At 37.2% G+C, this 16,546-nt stretch overlaps 1 non-coding gene across 1 annotated transcript; it reads right to left on the bottom strand.

Annotated features, from left to right (window-relative positions):
• Window positions 1-16,187: 16,187 nt before the first annotated feature.
• On the bottom strand, window positions 16,188-16,259 carry TRNAC-GCA. The gene has a single exon. It is a non-coding gene; the product is annotated as a tRNA-Cys (tRNA).
• Window positions 16,260-16,546: the final 287 nt, after the last annotated feature.

Here is a 16,546-nt window from a genome sequence, read left to right as displayed (position 1 = left end):
CATCAGGAGGCTTTTTAGTTCCCCTTTGCTTTCTGCCATGAGAGTGGTTATCATCTGGATATCTCAGGTTGTTTGTATTTCTCACAGCAATCTTGACTCCAGCTTATGAGTCATCCAGCCCAGCATTTTGCCTGATGTGCTCTGGACAGAAGTTAAATAAGCAGGGTGACAACATACAGCCTTGTCCTATTCCTTTCCCAGTTCTGAACCATCAGTTTTTCCATGTAAGATTCTAACTGTTGGATCTTGACCCACATACAGGTTTCTCAGGAGAAAGGTAAGATGGGCTGGTATTCCCAAGTGTTTAAGAATTTTCCACAGTTTGTTGCTTCACAAAGTCAAAGGTTTTGAATAGTAAATTAAGCAAAAGTAGATGTTTTTCTGGAATTGTCTTGTTTTCTCTATTATCCAACAAATGTTGACAATTTGATACCCGGTTCCTCTGGCTTTTCTAAACCCAGCTTGTACATCTGAAAGTTCTCTGTTCATGTACTGCTGAAGCCTAACTTGAAGGATTGTGAGGAAAACCTTACTAGCATGTGAAATGAGTGCAATTGCACAGTAGTTTGAACTTTCTTTAGCACTGCCCTTCTTTAGAATTGGAATGAAAACTGACCTTTTCCAGTCCTGTGGCTATTGCTGAGTTTTCCAAATTTGCTGGCATTTTGAGTATAGCACTTTTATGCATCATCTTTTAGGATTTTAAATAGCTCATTTGAAAAATGTAAGTTTATCTTTGCATAAAATAGGTTTTCTTAAGTTGGTTCCACCTGTACTAATAGTTTAATAGGTTATTTGCTCAAATTTATAACTGTGAACAATTCAAGATAAGACTATTTGTTTCAATACTCACATAAAGGTGTAGGATATCAAAGAACTGTTGTCCCAGTACTGAAAATAATTGTTAAATATCAGAAGGCAGTGTTCCAGAGGTTAGTTTTCTAACCAAGTAAAAGTCATATCCAAAGATACTAATTGATATGATTGACTATCAATTTCTTTAAGATATCAGTGTGAGATTTTAACAAGGAGACATTTAGTTATGAGGTGAAAAGTCATGAAGTGAAAGCTTGTTTTTTACATTATGGAGAAACATTTGTAAGCAAGAATCTCATAAGATATATTTATTTTCTATTTTATTCTAATTCTGTATCCATTTATTCATTTATTTGGCTGCACCCAGGTCTTAATTGCAGCCTGCAGGATCTTTAGTTGTGGCATGTGGAATGTAGGTGGTATGTAGGATCTAGTTCCCTGACCAGGCATCGAACCCAGATTCCCTGCATGGAAGTGCTGACTTTTTAGCCACTGAACCACCAGCGAAGTCCCTGTATCTATTTCTTATTGTTGAGTATAACACTTGAGATACTCAGTGTTTATTCCTTAAGTTGTAGGCCAATTCAAAGAAGGCACTCAAGCAATGGATTTTCTGGCCTCTGCCCCAACAAATTGACCATAAAATGAGGTTGATGACTAATAGTTTTTATTTACTCCATTATTCTCAGCATTCAGTTCATGACAGGAGTATAATAGTTGAATATGCATTCCTTTGAATTAAGAATTTAGCAGATTCATTTAACATCATTGCTATAGAAAAAAGCCTAACTATTAATATAAATGTTTTTTTAAAAACTCATTGGATTGACATTACTTATTGAAAACAGCAACAAAAAGTAAAAAAAAAAATTATGGCTTATAGGAATTCAGTTGGGGAAGAAGATGGAGAAGCAAACACAATAAACTTAGTACACTAAGGCTCAAATAAATTTTGTGGTTTTTTAATTTTTTCTTTGGTTTGGTATGTAAGTGTGCTTTTAAAATTTTATACCGTGCTTTCAGGAATGGTTTTAGTGCTTTAATATGGAAAGCCTGTGGCCTAAGATGAGACATCTACTAACGATAAAATAGTGGGTTAATTTCAAATGAACCTCATCTTGAGTGTGAGATAATATGTTTTGCTGCATGCAGAGGCAATTACAGGTTTAATAGATTTGGTGTTGGGCATCAATCTTCCTAAATCAATCATTGTAAATGATCTCACAAACATACTTGCAATTCAATGGCACAGTCTCAAGTGGAAAACTAGCAAAGTTCACCCAACAAAAGTGACACCAGATTTATTTTGTTGTTGCTTGAGAAGGATTCTCAAAGAATTTTCAAAGTGCAGATATAATGATCAATACTCATTACAGTAAGCCTCCTTACTTATGCCTCTCACAGGACATAATAGACTCAGTAAAGATTTGCTAGTATATGATTTTTTAAAAACCTGTTGGTCTTGGCCCCACTTATTGTATAATGGTATCTTCATTTCAGCATTCATTCAATGTAAGTTTTTGCAATATCATTGCATCCTGATAGGCAGAGTAATTTTTATACCCCTCTGAGAATACAAAGTGCATTGTATTTCTATAGACTTCCATTCTAATGAATCTTGTATCTTTAAATTTTTGCATGATTTTTAAAGGTTACTTTCCATTTACAGTTATTGCACAATATTGGCTCTATTCCCCATGTTGTACTATATGTCCTTGAGCCTATCCTACACCCAATAGTTTGTACCCCCCCTTCCTCAACCTTGTATTGCCAATCCCTCTTCACTCTCCCCACAAGTAACCACTCATTTGTTCTTTCTGTGAGTCTGTTTCTTCTGTGTTATATTTAATAGATTGTTGAATTTTTTAGATTCCACATATAAGCGATATCATACAGTATTTATCTTTGTCTGACTTATTTCACTTAGCATAATATCCTCCAGGTTCATCCATGTTGCTACAAATTGCAAAAATCTATCTTTTCATGGCTGAGTAGTATCCCATTATGTATGTATACCACAGCTTCTTCATCCATTTATGGTTGATGGACACTTGTTTCCATATCTTGGCAGCTGTAAATGCTGCTGTGAACATCGGTGTGTGTGTATCTTTTCAAAATTGTGTTTTCACTTTTTTCCCCTCTGGATATATATCCAGGAGTGGAATTGTTGGGTCATATGGTAGTTCAATTTTTAGTTTTTTGAGGAATCTCCACACTATTTTCCATAGTGGCTGCACCATCTTATATTCTCAGCAGCAGGGACAAGGGTTCCCTTTTCTTCAAGTTGTCACTAATATTGTTATTTGTAGACTTTCTGATAATAGCTTATCTTACTGGTGGGAGGTAATACATCATCATGGTTTCAATTTGCATTTCCTTGATAATTAGTGATGTTGAGCATCTTTTCATATGTCTGTTGGCCACCTGCATTTTCTCATTGGAAAAATATCTGTTTAGGTCTTCCACTCTTTTAAAATTGAGTTGCTTGTTTTTATGATGTTAAATCGTATGAATTGTTTATATATGTTGGATATTAACCCCTTGAGAGTCATATCATTTGCAAATATTTTCTACCATTCATTGGTTTGCCTTTTTGTCAGTAGTTTCCTTTGCTGTGCAAAAGCTTTTAAATTTGATTAGGTTCCACTTGTTTATTTTTGTTTTATTTCCTTTATTTTAGGAAATGGATCCAAAAAATATGCCTTTGATTTATGTAGAAGAGTGTTGTATGTTTTCCTCTAGAAGTTTTATAGTATTCAGTCTTACATTTAGGTCTTTAATCCATTTTGAGTTTTTACCTGTATGTGGAGATGGAGAATGTTCTACTTTTATTGTTTTACATGTAGCTGTCCCATTTTTCCAGCTTCACTTATTGGAAAGACTGTCTTTTCTCCATTGTGTATTCTTGCCTTCTTTATCATAGATTAATTGACTATAAGTGCTTGTGTTTATTTCTGAGATTTCTATCCTGTTCCACTGATTTATGTGTCTGTTTTTGTGCCAGTTCTAAACTGTTTTGATGACTATGGCTTTGTAATATAATCTCAGATCAGGATGCATGAGTCCTTCAGCTCTGTTCCTTTGTGAGATTTTTTTTTTTTTTTCCTATCTGGAATCTTTTGTGTTTACATATAAATTATAAAATTATTGTTCTAGTTCTGTGAAAAATTCCATTGGTATTTTAATAGTAATTTCATTGAATTTGACATTTGCCTTGGGTAGTATGGTCATTTTACTTAGTATGATCATTAATTCTTTCAATCCAAGTATATGGTATTTTGTTGTATCTGTTTGTATAGTCTTCAGTTTCTTTTATCAGTGTATTACAGCTTTCCAGTAATGAATATTTTAATGGTGGATAAAGAATTTAAGGATCTCTATGATACATGGAAATGATATATGCACAACTCTTCGATTTATTGAAAATTCAAACTATATGCTTACTCAAAAGGAAGAAAGCAGCTTTTTCTGAAAATGGAAAGATCTCCTTCCTGTCTCTCCACTTCGGGATTCTTTTTGCTTACTTCTCAATGGTATCATTCTGATTTTGAAACAAAATTCCTAATCTAAGTCATTTCTGTTGTAAATAATCTTGTTACATAAGTAGAAATTTCTGACTAGTGTTTCCAAATAGCAAGATGGGAGAAATCCTTTCACAACTTATACACGTATCAAATCATCACAAGGTACACTTAAAATATCTTACAATTTTATTCATTAGTTATATCTCAATAAAACTGTAAGAAAGATATTTGAGTTTTTAAAAATATGAAAACAGTTTTCCATCTGTTTACTGTACGTATTGATAAATATGTATCAAATATACATATTTCTCTCTCGATAGATATATAGATAGTTACGCTATTAGTCTAGCAAATGTTGGCTTTCAATTCCTTGTCTTTAGTACTTATAATTAAACAAAACTGGGCTGATTTCAATAGCACAGATCGTTCAGATACCAGAATGAGTCAGATTTGAATACTACTACTACTACTAATTTCAACTACTTTTGGCTTGAAAGAAAAGGCTTGGTAAAAGAATGTATATTCAAAGATAGTGAGTCTAGATGTGCACATATATTATTAGACTTGAAATTTCTATTTTCCTAATGTATAAATCTCAAAATGTAAAGAAAACAGGAAATATAGCCCTCCCTTGGTATGCTTATAATATAAATGCTAAAAGATAACTGCAATAATACTTTAATGAAAGACACCTTCTTTGATCAACATGCTGACATACTCTGGCTAAATTAGGCACTGTTCATGTGGTTTCCATTTGGAGCTGATTCCTCTGTAAGTCCTGAGTAGTAGTCTCTGGCTGAGATCATGCTTCTCCTACATTTCAAATGGTCATCTAAAATGGCCACATGATGGACCGGCCTGATGACTTCTGGTATGAAAACCTCTTTCAACCTGTTATAAGCTAATTTTAGCGAGTAGGCTTTCGTATCATTGCTTCTCTGAGCTGCACTTTCCCTCCTTTGCTCACCTGCGGCCCTGAATCCAAGTCCCCAAACTCAAATATTTAAAAGCATTATGAGCTGACTTGAAATTACTTTCATTTTACTTTGGTATAAAACTCATATGGACAACCTACCGTCCAAGTTTGGCTCCAGACACTATCATAATAATGTACAACACAACTAAAAAAGAATTCCAATTTTTCTAACTGGCCTTCATCGGAAAATGAAGTAAGGCTTTCAGCCTACTAAATTATTCAGTGGTAGTATGCATTCTCTAGATTTATGACTCTTGGCTGATCTATGGTTTTAAACATAAAATAAATGTTAGAATCTGAACTAAAAATGCAGTAAATAGAACTGTCTTTATCAACTGTAGCTATAAAGAAAATTCTATTTTCATAATTCACTGACAGTGACTATATATCATCAAATTTATTTTGATAAAAAGTTTTAACAAATAAAGTGAGAGAAACAGATCTAACTAAAATAGCATTCAGTACTCCAACTTCAGGGTCAGGGGAGGACAAGTAATTACATATTTTTGGTTAATTGCTTCACACATATTCCTGTTTTTAACACTTCTGCAGTAATAAATTAGACAAGACTACTAAATGTGTTACAGAAGTTATGTCAAAGATCATGTATTACTCTACTTGGTTTTTGCATTATTATAGTTATAGGAAAAAGTTAAGCAAGAGTAATATATGTAAAATCATATGCAAAAAAACAATTTTTTAATTTGTCCTTTGCCCTCACCCATTTTTGAAATTATTACTTCAGCAACTAAATTATGTTTTATATAATCCATCAGTCTCTCTCTCCTCTCCATACTTTCTATCACTGCATACTTTGACATGGTTGTCTTCTCTTGTGAGTCTTTCAGTAGGCTTACTTAATAGTGGTGGTGATATGCAACAATATTAATTACAAAAACTCTAAAGACTATTTATTGAGCATTTAGTATGTATGAGGCATCATGCTGAGAGCTTTACCTGAATCACCTTTTGTAAAATCTTCACAACATCCCTGTATAATTACAATAATTAACACCTTTCTACACGTGAAGAAACAGATCTGGAGCAATTAAATAACTTGACAAATGTCCTAGGACTGGAAATTCATACCCAGGCACCTGGCTCCAGTGCTACACATCTAGCATTTTAAAACATGTCAGGTGTTATTCCCCTGCCTAGAACCGTTTATCAGTTTCTCATCGCACTTAGAAGAAAATCCAGGCCCTTGCCACATCCTACAAGCTGTTTTTTTTTTCTTAATTTCTTTTTAATTGAAGGATAATTGCTTTACAGTATGATGTTGGTTTCTACCAAACAGCATGAATCAGCCGTAGGCTTACTCATGTCTCCTCCCACTTGAACACCTCTCCCACGTTTCTCCCCATCCCACCCCTCTAGGTTGTTATCGAGCACAGGTTTGGGTTCCCTGAGTCATGCAGCAAATTCCCGTTGGCTATAAGTGGTTTTGGTTGCACCTTTCTTCAGGTGCAATGACTTCCTTGATGCTTCAAACTTGGGATGCACACTCTGACCTCAGAGCCTTTGAACTGCTGTTACTTCTGCTTGAATCAGTTTGCCCTTTGCATTTCCTTAACATTTCCTTATATCATTCAAGTTTCTGTTCAAATGATATACTAAGTGAAATTCATTCAGTATCCCCTCTAAAGTTGTGCGGACTTGCTCAGTTGTGTCTGACTCTTTGCAACCCCATGGACTGTAGCCTGCTAGGCTCCTCTGTTCATGCAATTCTCCAAGCAAGAATAGTGGAGTGGGTTGCCATTCCCTTCTCCAGGGGATCTTCCCAACCCAGGGATCAGTGCCAATCTCTTGCACTGTCAGATGGATTCTTTACTACTGAGCCACCTGGAAAGACCTCTAAAATACTACTTCACCCCTACTTTTTTGCTTTTTTTTTTTTTGCTTTTTTGGACTGTCTACCATTATGTTACATATTTATGTATGTATTTTTTCCTTCCTCACCACAGTGGAAACTGCAAGAGAGCTGATAGATACTTTGTTCTGTTCGCTGATGTATCCCTAATACCTGTATTGCATATGACACATGGTGAGTTGTCAACTAACAGCTGTAGAAGAGAGGAAGAAAAAGAAGAAGGGAGATAAAAAGAGGAGAAGCAAAGGAAGGAAGGAAAGAAATGATAAATCACAGCAGAATACAAGTTCTAAAGCCTGACTCTCTGTTCCCAACAAATTTCTAACAAGATCAAACATACATCAAAAAAAAAAAAAAACAACAAAAAACAAAAAGCATGACTGTGGTTTAAGTTAAGGAAAAAGAAACAACAAATTTTTCTCAGAGCACATTATGATTAGATATCATAATGAACACATATATAGCACTGCATCTGGGTTAAAGGAAAAATATGAGGTTTGTAGTTATTTAATTTTATAATTCTAAGCATTCCTGGGAATTGTTCACTGAATTCTGTTTTGAAATTGATTGCAATTCAACACCAAGGTTGTGTATATACTATGCTAGACATTTACTTGGAAGCCATGATATTTAATCACTATCCAGATGTTTTTAAAGAAACACCCCAGATGGTAGACATTGTGTCTGAAAGATCCAGTGTGGGAAATTTTCAGAATTTTTATTAAGCTTAAACTTCTATTGAATGCATAAAGCCAAATGAAAATGACTAATATTCCATTTTTGTTTTTCTACCTGCTCTTGCTGCTTTTTTTCTTTCTGTTGCCACCACCCTAAGTTAGCCTTCTCAGATTTCCTGGGTATTATTGCAATGAATAGTCTCTCACAACTGCTCCCATTATCATTCCTAATCAACTCTGGTTCCAAATGGAAGATCCACTGTCTTTGTTTATAAAACTGCAGGCTCTTCATTGCTTACAAGATAAATTAAAAAAATTTTTAATTGGCTTTAAGGACTCTCATAATATTATCTACCATCCTATTGAATGTTATCTTTCAGAATTACCCACTCCCCATAAAGAAGCAATGGTATTAATTGCTCCATATAACCTGAATGGGAAATAAATTCTAGCTAGCTTAAAGTATGTTGTTATAAAAAAAAATGCTCACCCCCAAACCCAAAAAGGTATGTTTTTCATTCAGGTCCCATGTCCCTCATGGGTTAGCATAGTCACTGTGGGGCCCAGGCTTCTAGCACCTTCTTAAACATTTCAGAGTGCAGGTCACAGGGTCAAGCCCAATGGGAAAAAGTATCCACTACCCCAGGGAGAAGCAGAGAATAATTTGAACAATAATACAGTCCAACACAAAGAAAAGTGCATTCTTTCTGTTTAAAAGGAATATATCAAATTATTAAGACAGTTACTCAAGAAAATATAAAATTCTCAGGCATCCTATTCCTGAGGCCCAGCCCTTTTAACGCAATAAAAAAATTTTCAACTTCCTTGCTGGGTTCTTTAGTTCTCTGACTTTTTCTTCCTACTCTTACCCTGCAGCACCTAGAACTGCATTTCCACATAACAAACAATCCAAACATGTTTCCAAACTGGAATTGTTGTAGGAAGGGGGAGGCCTCCTACAGGGCCCCAAGAGTGGGCTCTTGTCTAACACTCAGAAAAGAATTGTCCGAGGAGACACGTGCTGACAAAGCAAGAGATTTTATTGGAAAGGGCACCTGGGTGGAGAGCAGGAGGGTAAGGGAACCCAGGAGAACTGGCTTGGGTTTTATGGTGATGGGATTAGTTTCTGGGTGGTCTTTAGCCAATCATTCTAATTCAGAGTTTTTCCTGGTGGCCCACACATCACTCAGCCAAGATGGATGCTAGCGAGAGGGATTCTGGGAAGTGGACGGACACGCGGTGTCTCCTTTTGACCTTTCCTGAACTCTTCTGGTTGGTGGTGGCTTATTAGTTCCGTATTCCTTATCAGGATCTCCTGTCATAAAACAACTCATGCAAATGGTTACTATGGTGCCTGGCCATGGTGGGCGGTTTCAATCAGTGTGCTTCCCCTAACAGAATGATTTTACATACCAGCTCATGGTAAGATACTGTATGTGGAAAGTGTTCTTGTTATTTTTTTTTCCTTTCTCCTTCCTGTCTTCCTTCCTTCCTTATTAATTTTCCCCTAAAGGAAAATAACTTCTCAAAATCAATAAGAAAGTGAAAAAGATACTTTATAAATAAAAACAAATATGACCAATGAGTTCACTTAAATTTTAAAAGGACAATAAACTTAACTCAGCTATGATTGTTATTAAACACATTCAGAACAAATTGGGATAGTTTTCTACCTTTAAAAATCATCAAAAATTTAAAAATTTCATAAACTCATTGTTGGTGTTTGAATATTGGTAAATATGACTAATTTGTATTTCATTTACTTTGACAATTTTCTGTTTTATTAATGTCCCTTTGTTCCTGAAGTAAACTGAAGAGTAATTAGAAAAATGCAGATTTCATATTAAGCCCTACAATATGCTGACAGTGAATCCACTGAGCTTATTGCTTCACCAAATATAAAGAATGGTTAAGAGAAACATACTGCATTACAATTGGTGGGAGTACAGCCAAGCCCACCCACTTGAGTAAATGTGATCACTGCTTGAAACCAGAGATTTCTGATGAATAAAGATAATTATGAATAATACTGCACACCTCGCCTGGTTTGGAGCATATGACAGTGGTTCTGCATTGCCAGGAAAATAATGTTTCTGTCTGCATATATTCCAGTATTTCACTCAGGAGCTTTACCTACAGTGTGACTCCCAAAATCACAAGAAGGGCTTTGCTACACCATGCTGACTTAATTCACTGCAGAGGCCATCATTCTAAACAAAATCATCAGGAGTTGCATAGAATTAAATTTTAATCTGATGCTGGAACTGCAAAAGCAGTTCAAATGCATACAGTATTTCTAAAGACCATGCTTTTGTGCACTCATAAATATCAAATGCTAACAGGCAGCATGATTCAGTTGGTTTACATTTCTCCCATGAAATTATTTGACATATTTTTCAAAAGTGTGTATTTTCTGACTGATTATTATTAGTTGTAAATAATTTTTATTTCTAAGTACAGGTGTCTCGCTGCCATTAGGAAGTATTCACCCTGGAGAGGCAAATTGACTCTCTGATTTTTCCTATTCCGAACAATGAATATTCCGAAATATTCACCACCTCCCCTCAACTGCTTCTGCTCAATCTTGCTCCCAGTGTAACTCCTCCTTCTAAGAATCTAATATCCTCAAATGTCTCAATCCTCTACCATCCCCAGTAAGCAGAATTTCACTCTGGCAATGCTTCCCTATCTTTCCCAATCACTTCTACCATATCAAAATGTTACTATTCTCTCTCAGCTTCTCCAGATTCCCCTCATTAAAAAAACAAACTACTCATTTTATCCCTTGGACTGCAAGGAGATCCAACCAGTCCATCCTGAAGGAGATCAGTCCTGGGTGTTCATGGAAGGACTGATACTGAGGCTGAAACTCCAGTACTTTGGCCACCTCATGCGAAGAGTTGACTTATTTGAAAGACCCTGATGCTGGGAGGGATTGGGGGCAGGAGGAGAAGGGGACTACAGAGGATGAGATGGTTGGATGGCATCACCGATCCGATGGACATGGGTTTGAGTAAACTCCGGGAGTTGGTGATGGACAGGGAGGCCTGGCGTGCTGCGATTCATGGGGTTGCAAAGAGTTGGACATGACTGAGCAACTGAACTGAACTGTACATAAATACTAAGACTGTAGTTAAAACTGCTTAAAGGCCAATAATCAGCTCTTTTCAGTGTTTAATTTTCATAATATGGCCCCACAAATTCTTGGTATTTAGAGAAGTTTATAGATATATCTAAAGAAAGTCCAACTTAATGATAATTGTGGTAATAACAATAACAGAAATTACAAATCAATGATAAAAACAACAATAGCAGCTATTCTATTAAATACTTAAAACTATCACACATTACAAAAACCATTACTTCAGATTTCTTTGTTGCATGCTTAGATTAACAAATTGAGCTGATTACTGGGAATCTCTATTTTGCCAGTGGGAAAGAAGAAGGTGAGCCACTTGCTGATACCTACATTGTTTTGAAAAAACATACACGCACACACTGGATTTTCTGTTTAGATAAAAACGTCTTAAGATCATACATTCACTTTCCTCAAGGGTTCAGTTTAGCTGTGTGCATGATGTGAACATTTAATCAGTGCTGAAGAGAAGCAGACCCAAGATTACATGTTTCCCACTTGCTTCTATGCCTCATGAATCTACCAGAGGTTATTGGTAGTATAATCTCTGGCCTATCACATCTCCAAATCCAAAGGTCTTCAATCTCTTTGGGCTTCTCTGGTGGCTCAGACCATAAAGTGTCTGCCCGCAATGTGGGAGACCCGGGTTCGATCCCTGGGTTGGGAAGATCCCTGGAGAAGGAAATGGCAACCTGCTCCAGTATCCTTGCCTGGAGAATCCCATGGACGGAGGAGCCTGGTAGGCTACAGTCCATAGCGTCGCAAAGAGTCAGACACAACTGAGCGACTTCACTTCACTTCCCTTCCAGTCTCTTTATTAAGCAGCCATCAAATCTTGGCTGACTACTGTGTATGCAAAAAGTTATGGTTAGGAAGTGATTTTCTGACAATCAAGTCTCATAAGTATTCTCTTAGCAGTGAAATATTAAAAATGACTTGTTTTTCAATTCTTCAGCAGGATGGCTATTGTAATGCCTATGTGCATATGAATTAGAAGGTACAGCCAATTTAAACCTTAAAGAGCTTGGGATCCACTGTAAATTGACACTGAAATGACTTAAACTTCATTAATAAACAGCAATGATACAAGGAATGTGTGCTAAATTGCTTGTCATGACTCTTTGTGACCCCATGGACTGTGGCCCACCAGGATCCTCTGTTAATGGAATTCTCCAGGCAAGGATACTGGAGTGGGTTGCCATTTCCTTGTCCAGGGGATCTTCCTGACCTAGGGATCGAACCCGTGTCTCTTATGTCTCCTGCATTAGTAGGTGGGTTCTTTACCATTAGCGCCACCTGGGAAATCTGATGAGGAATGGCTTCAAGAAAAATTTACTTAAAGATAAAAAAAAAATTGCCATCTGCTGTCACCCTGTTTGTTTAACCTATATGCTGAACACATCTGTGAAATACAGGACTGGATGAGTTATAAGCTGGAATCAAGATAGGTGCGAGAAACATCAGCAACCTCAAATATGTGGATGATAGCTCTCTAGTGGCAGAAAGTAAAGAGGATCTAAAGAGCCTTTTGATGAGGGTGAAGGAGGAGACTGAAATAGCCGGTTTAAGACTAAATATTTTTTTTTAAAAAACCCCAAAATTAAGATCATGGCATCCAGCCCCATTACTGCATCCCAAATCAAAGGGGAAAAGGTGGAAGTAGTGACAGATTTCCTCTTCTTGGGCTCTAAAATCACTGCGGATGCTGACTGCAGCCATGAAATCAGAAGACGATTGTTTCTTGGCAGGAAAGTGATGAGAAACATAGACAGTGTGTTGAAAAGCAGAGACATTACTCTGCTGACAAAGGTCCTTATAGTCAAGGCTATGGTCTTCCCAATGGTCACGTATGGTTGTGAGAGCTGGACTGTAAAGAAGGCAGAACACCGAAGAATTAATGCCTTTGAAATGTGGTGCTGGAGAAGACTCCTGAGAGTCCCTTGGACAGCAAGGAGATCAAACCAGTCAATCTTAAGAGAAAGCAACACTGAATACTCAGGACTGATGCTAAAGCTGAAGCTCCAGTATTTTGGTCACCGGACGCGAACAGCCGACCCATTGGAAAAGTCCCTGATACTGGGAAAGATTGAGGGCAGAAAGAGAAGAGGGTGTCAGAGGATGAGATGGCTGGATGGCATCACCAATGCAGTGAACATGAACTTGGGCAAATTCTGGGAGACTGAGAGGAACAGGGAGGCCTGGTGTGCTGCAGTCCATGGGGTCACAAAGGGTCAGACATGACTGGGAGACTGAACAAAAACAACAAAAAGATTGCAAGGAGAAATTACAATTTGCAGTTATGAAAAATTAAGACAAGAAAGAAGGGATCATTCCAATCATGGAACATAATATGGCCAAAGGCACCACAGTAGGTAAAACAGGCTTTGGAGGTACATGACCTACTGTCAGTCCAGGGGGAAAAAGAGAGGGCTTATGTAAGGAGATAGCGTCCCTCTTTCCTGGTGTGCCTTCAGTGTATACGAAGAACGTCTGACCTTCAGTAGAAAATCACAGTGTAATGGGAAGTAACACAAGTACTTAGTTTGGAACCAGAACTTCCAAATGGCAGTTCTACAATTTACATTTTTAGGGGCTGAGTTATCAGGATTAAATGCCATTTTTTCTTCATAGGTGGTGATGCCTGTCCGTGTGAAAACACAGCATTTTATAAATGACACTTTGCACCTTCCTTCACTGTTTTACAGGAAATACGCCTGCTGTCTACTCCATTTCTTTCTTGGTGCCTCACTGCTTTATCCCTTCATAAGTTGTATTCAATGCCAAAGAATTACACTGACACCTTTTTTCTTTTCCCCCAGAACACCTAGTAAACCATGGAACTCCAGTCCTCTTTTCTGAAGATTCAAGAGCAAGCTCACACCCCATATTATCATACCATGCGAGGATTTTTTCACCTCTCTGCCATTTACTGACACGCTGAGCTTACCCCTTTATTAGTCTTTTTGCCTTTTTTTTTTTTCCTACTTGGGCTATGACATTTCTCACATCAAGCACCTCTCTATCATTTTCTCCAGTTTTGTTATCTGGATTTTCTTTTTTCAGTCTCTGGCACTTATCTACCTCAGATACATGAACATCTGTGGCATATTTCCACAGACCTGGCATTTGACTATGAAAGAGCTACTCTCAGGGAATGGAGACAGCACAGACCCTGGAGGACTAAAGCTTGAAGTGGCTTGCGAAATTCATGTGGCCTGTGTGGCAGAATGGAGTCAGAGAGAAGTTGGGGTCAGCTTATCATAGAAGGAAATGGCAACCGACTCCAGTATTCTTGCCTGGAGAATCCCATGGACGGAGGAGCCTGGCGGGCTACAGTCCACGGGATTGCAAAGAGTCGGACACGACTGAGCGACTTCACTTCACTTCCCTATCACATTCTGTAGGGAGTTTCACTGGACAGCTGTTAACTAACGGCCACTTTTTCACAAGGCCCTGTTTTTCACAAGGTCCTATGTGGGTTGTTGTTAGCTGCCAAGTCGTGTCCAACTCTTTTGTGACCCCGTGGACTGTAGCCCGCCAGGCTTCTCTATCTGTGGGATTTCCCAGGCAAGAATATTAGAGTGAGTTGCCATTTCCTTCCCCAACTCTGTGGGTACCAGGATGGCAAAGATTCTATTCTTGCCATCAAAAACTTGTCATCTAACATATAAGATCAGATCCCAGTTATGTCAGAAAAGTAATGGGTGGTTGTAAGAAAACTAAGAGATAAAGGGCAATGAGAGAGAAGAGGAAGATCCTTGCTTACTGGCCAAGGGCCAATCATGCTTTCTGAAAAACAAAGATGCAATAATTTACCTTCATCCTAACGATGAGGCAGGAAGCACATTGCACTAAAACTGTACATCTATGCACTTTAAGCTGTAGAGAATTGGTCAGTATCATCTGTCACAATCAAAGCCTCTTTTCTCCTTCCTAGAAATGGTTCTATTTAAGTCTTTGTACCTGATCCCAAGGAACTCAAGCAAATGCACATCAGCAGTATAAAATGGCCTGTTTGATAGCTAATTTCAGCGTTTTAACTTTTGCCAGCATTGCCTACAACTGTTGCATTCACTTAGATAATGGTAGAAAAATAGCCTAGACAATAATTAAGTAATGGTGCCAAAGTTTCCTTTCCACCATGGCATTCTACTCTTCTCATTTCATCATGAGTCTTAAATTTGCCTTAAGACTCTAACTCACTTTAATGAGTATGAAATGTGATTATGAAAGTAACTGGAAAAGAACGTATGTTGTTCTAAAATCTAAGTACTTAGGGATGGGGGAAATCTATAACTTGGAAATGCAAAGATTCTTTAAGGATGTAAATTTCATCATTGAGCTGCTGATTATTGTTTCTTTTTTTCTTTCATTACTTTTCTTTTATGTTACATGTCTATGTTATGAAATAGCCTGCATTTTTCCAATTCAAATTTTCTAATACATGAGAAGTAATTAACCTTATAGTAGACCTAATTCTAAATGCCCAAATGGTCCTTTTTCTCATTAGTTATTTTAATTGGTCTGACATGTACTGGGATCCTGACAATAAGCAGTCCAAATTTTAATTTAATAGACTATAATCTGTTTGGAACTGAAAACTGTCTCAATCTGTTTGGAAGAGAAAACTGTCTCAATCTGTAATAAAACACTGTCATTTTCTTCATGTGTGTGTATTGCTGAGTGACATATTACTGTGGTCCATCCATGATCATTTTAAATAAAAAGTTACTGGTTTTTTAAAAATTTCTGTTAAAAATTTTAAAAAAAAGTTACTACCATTATTCCCTATATTATAAAAACATCACCCAAAGTACAATTTTTTTTTCTTTTTCCGGCTTTATTCAGATATAACTGACATATAATATTGTATAAGTTTAAGGTTTATAACATGCTTATACTGATATACTGCAAAATGATTTCCATCATAGCATTAGCTATTACCTGTCTCTTCACATAATTACCAGTTCTTTGTGATAAGAACATTTAAGATCTACTCTTTTAGCAGCTTTCAAGTTTATAGTATATATTGATAACTAGTCACTATGCTGAATATTGAAAGTGAAGTCGTTCAGTCGTGTCTGACTCTTTGCGACCCCGTGGACTGTAGCCTACCAGGCTCCTCCATCCATGGGATTCTCCAGACAAGAATACTGGAGTGGGTTGCCATTTCCTTCTCTAGGGGATCTTCCCTACCCAGGGATCGAACCCGGGTCTCCTGCATTGCAGGCAGACGCTTTAACCTCTGAGCCACCAGGGAAGCCACCTGCTGATTAGATCCCCAGAATTTATTCCATCTTAAAACTTAACGTTTAGCTAATAATTCCCCTTTCCCCCAATTCTCCAGCCCCTTGTAACCACCGTTCTAGTTTCTGTTGGGCTTTTTAAGATTCTACATATAGATGATATCATGTGGCATTTGTCTTTCTCTCTCTCTTATTTCAGTTAGCATAATGCCCTTAATGTCCATTCATGCTGTCACAAATAGCAGGAATAACTTTTTCTCTTGGGTGAGTACTATACATTTTTATCAATTCATGCACTGAT

The sequence above is a fragment of the Cervus elaphus genome, chromosome 11 (genome assembly GCF_910594005.1).
Source record: "Cervus elaphus chromosome 11, mCerEla1.1, whole genome shotgun sequence".
NCBI classification, from domain to species: domain Eukaryota; kingdom Metazoa; phylum Chordata; class Mammalia; order Artiodactyla; family Cervidae; genus Cervus; species Cervus elaphus.
The sequence above is the reverse complement of the archived record's forward strand: the minus strand, read 5'-3'. Positions and strand labels throughout refer to the sequence as shown.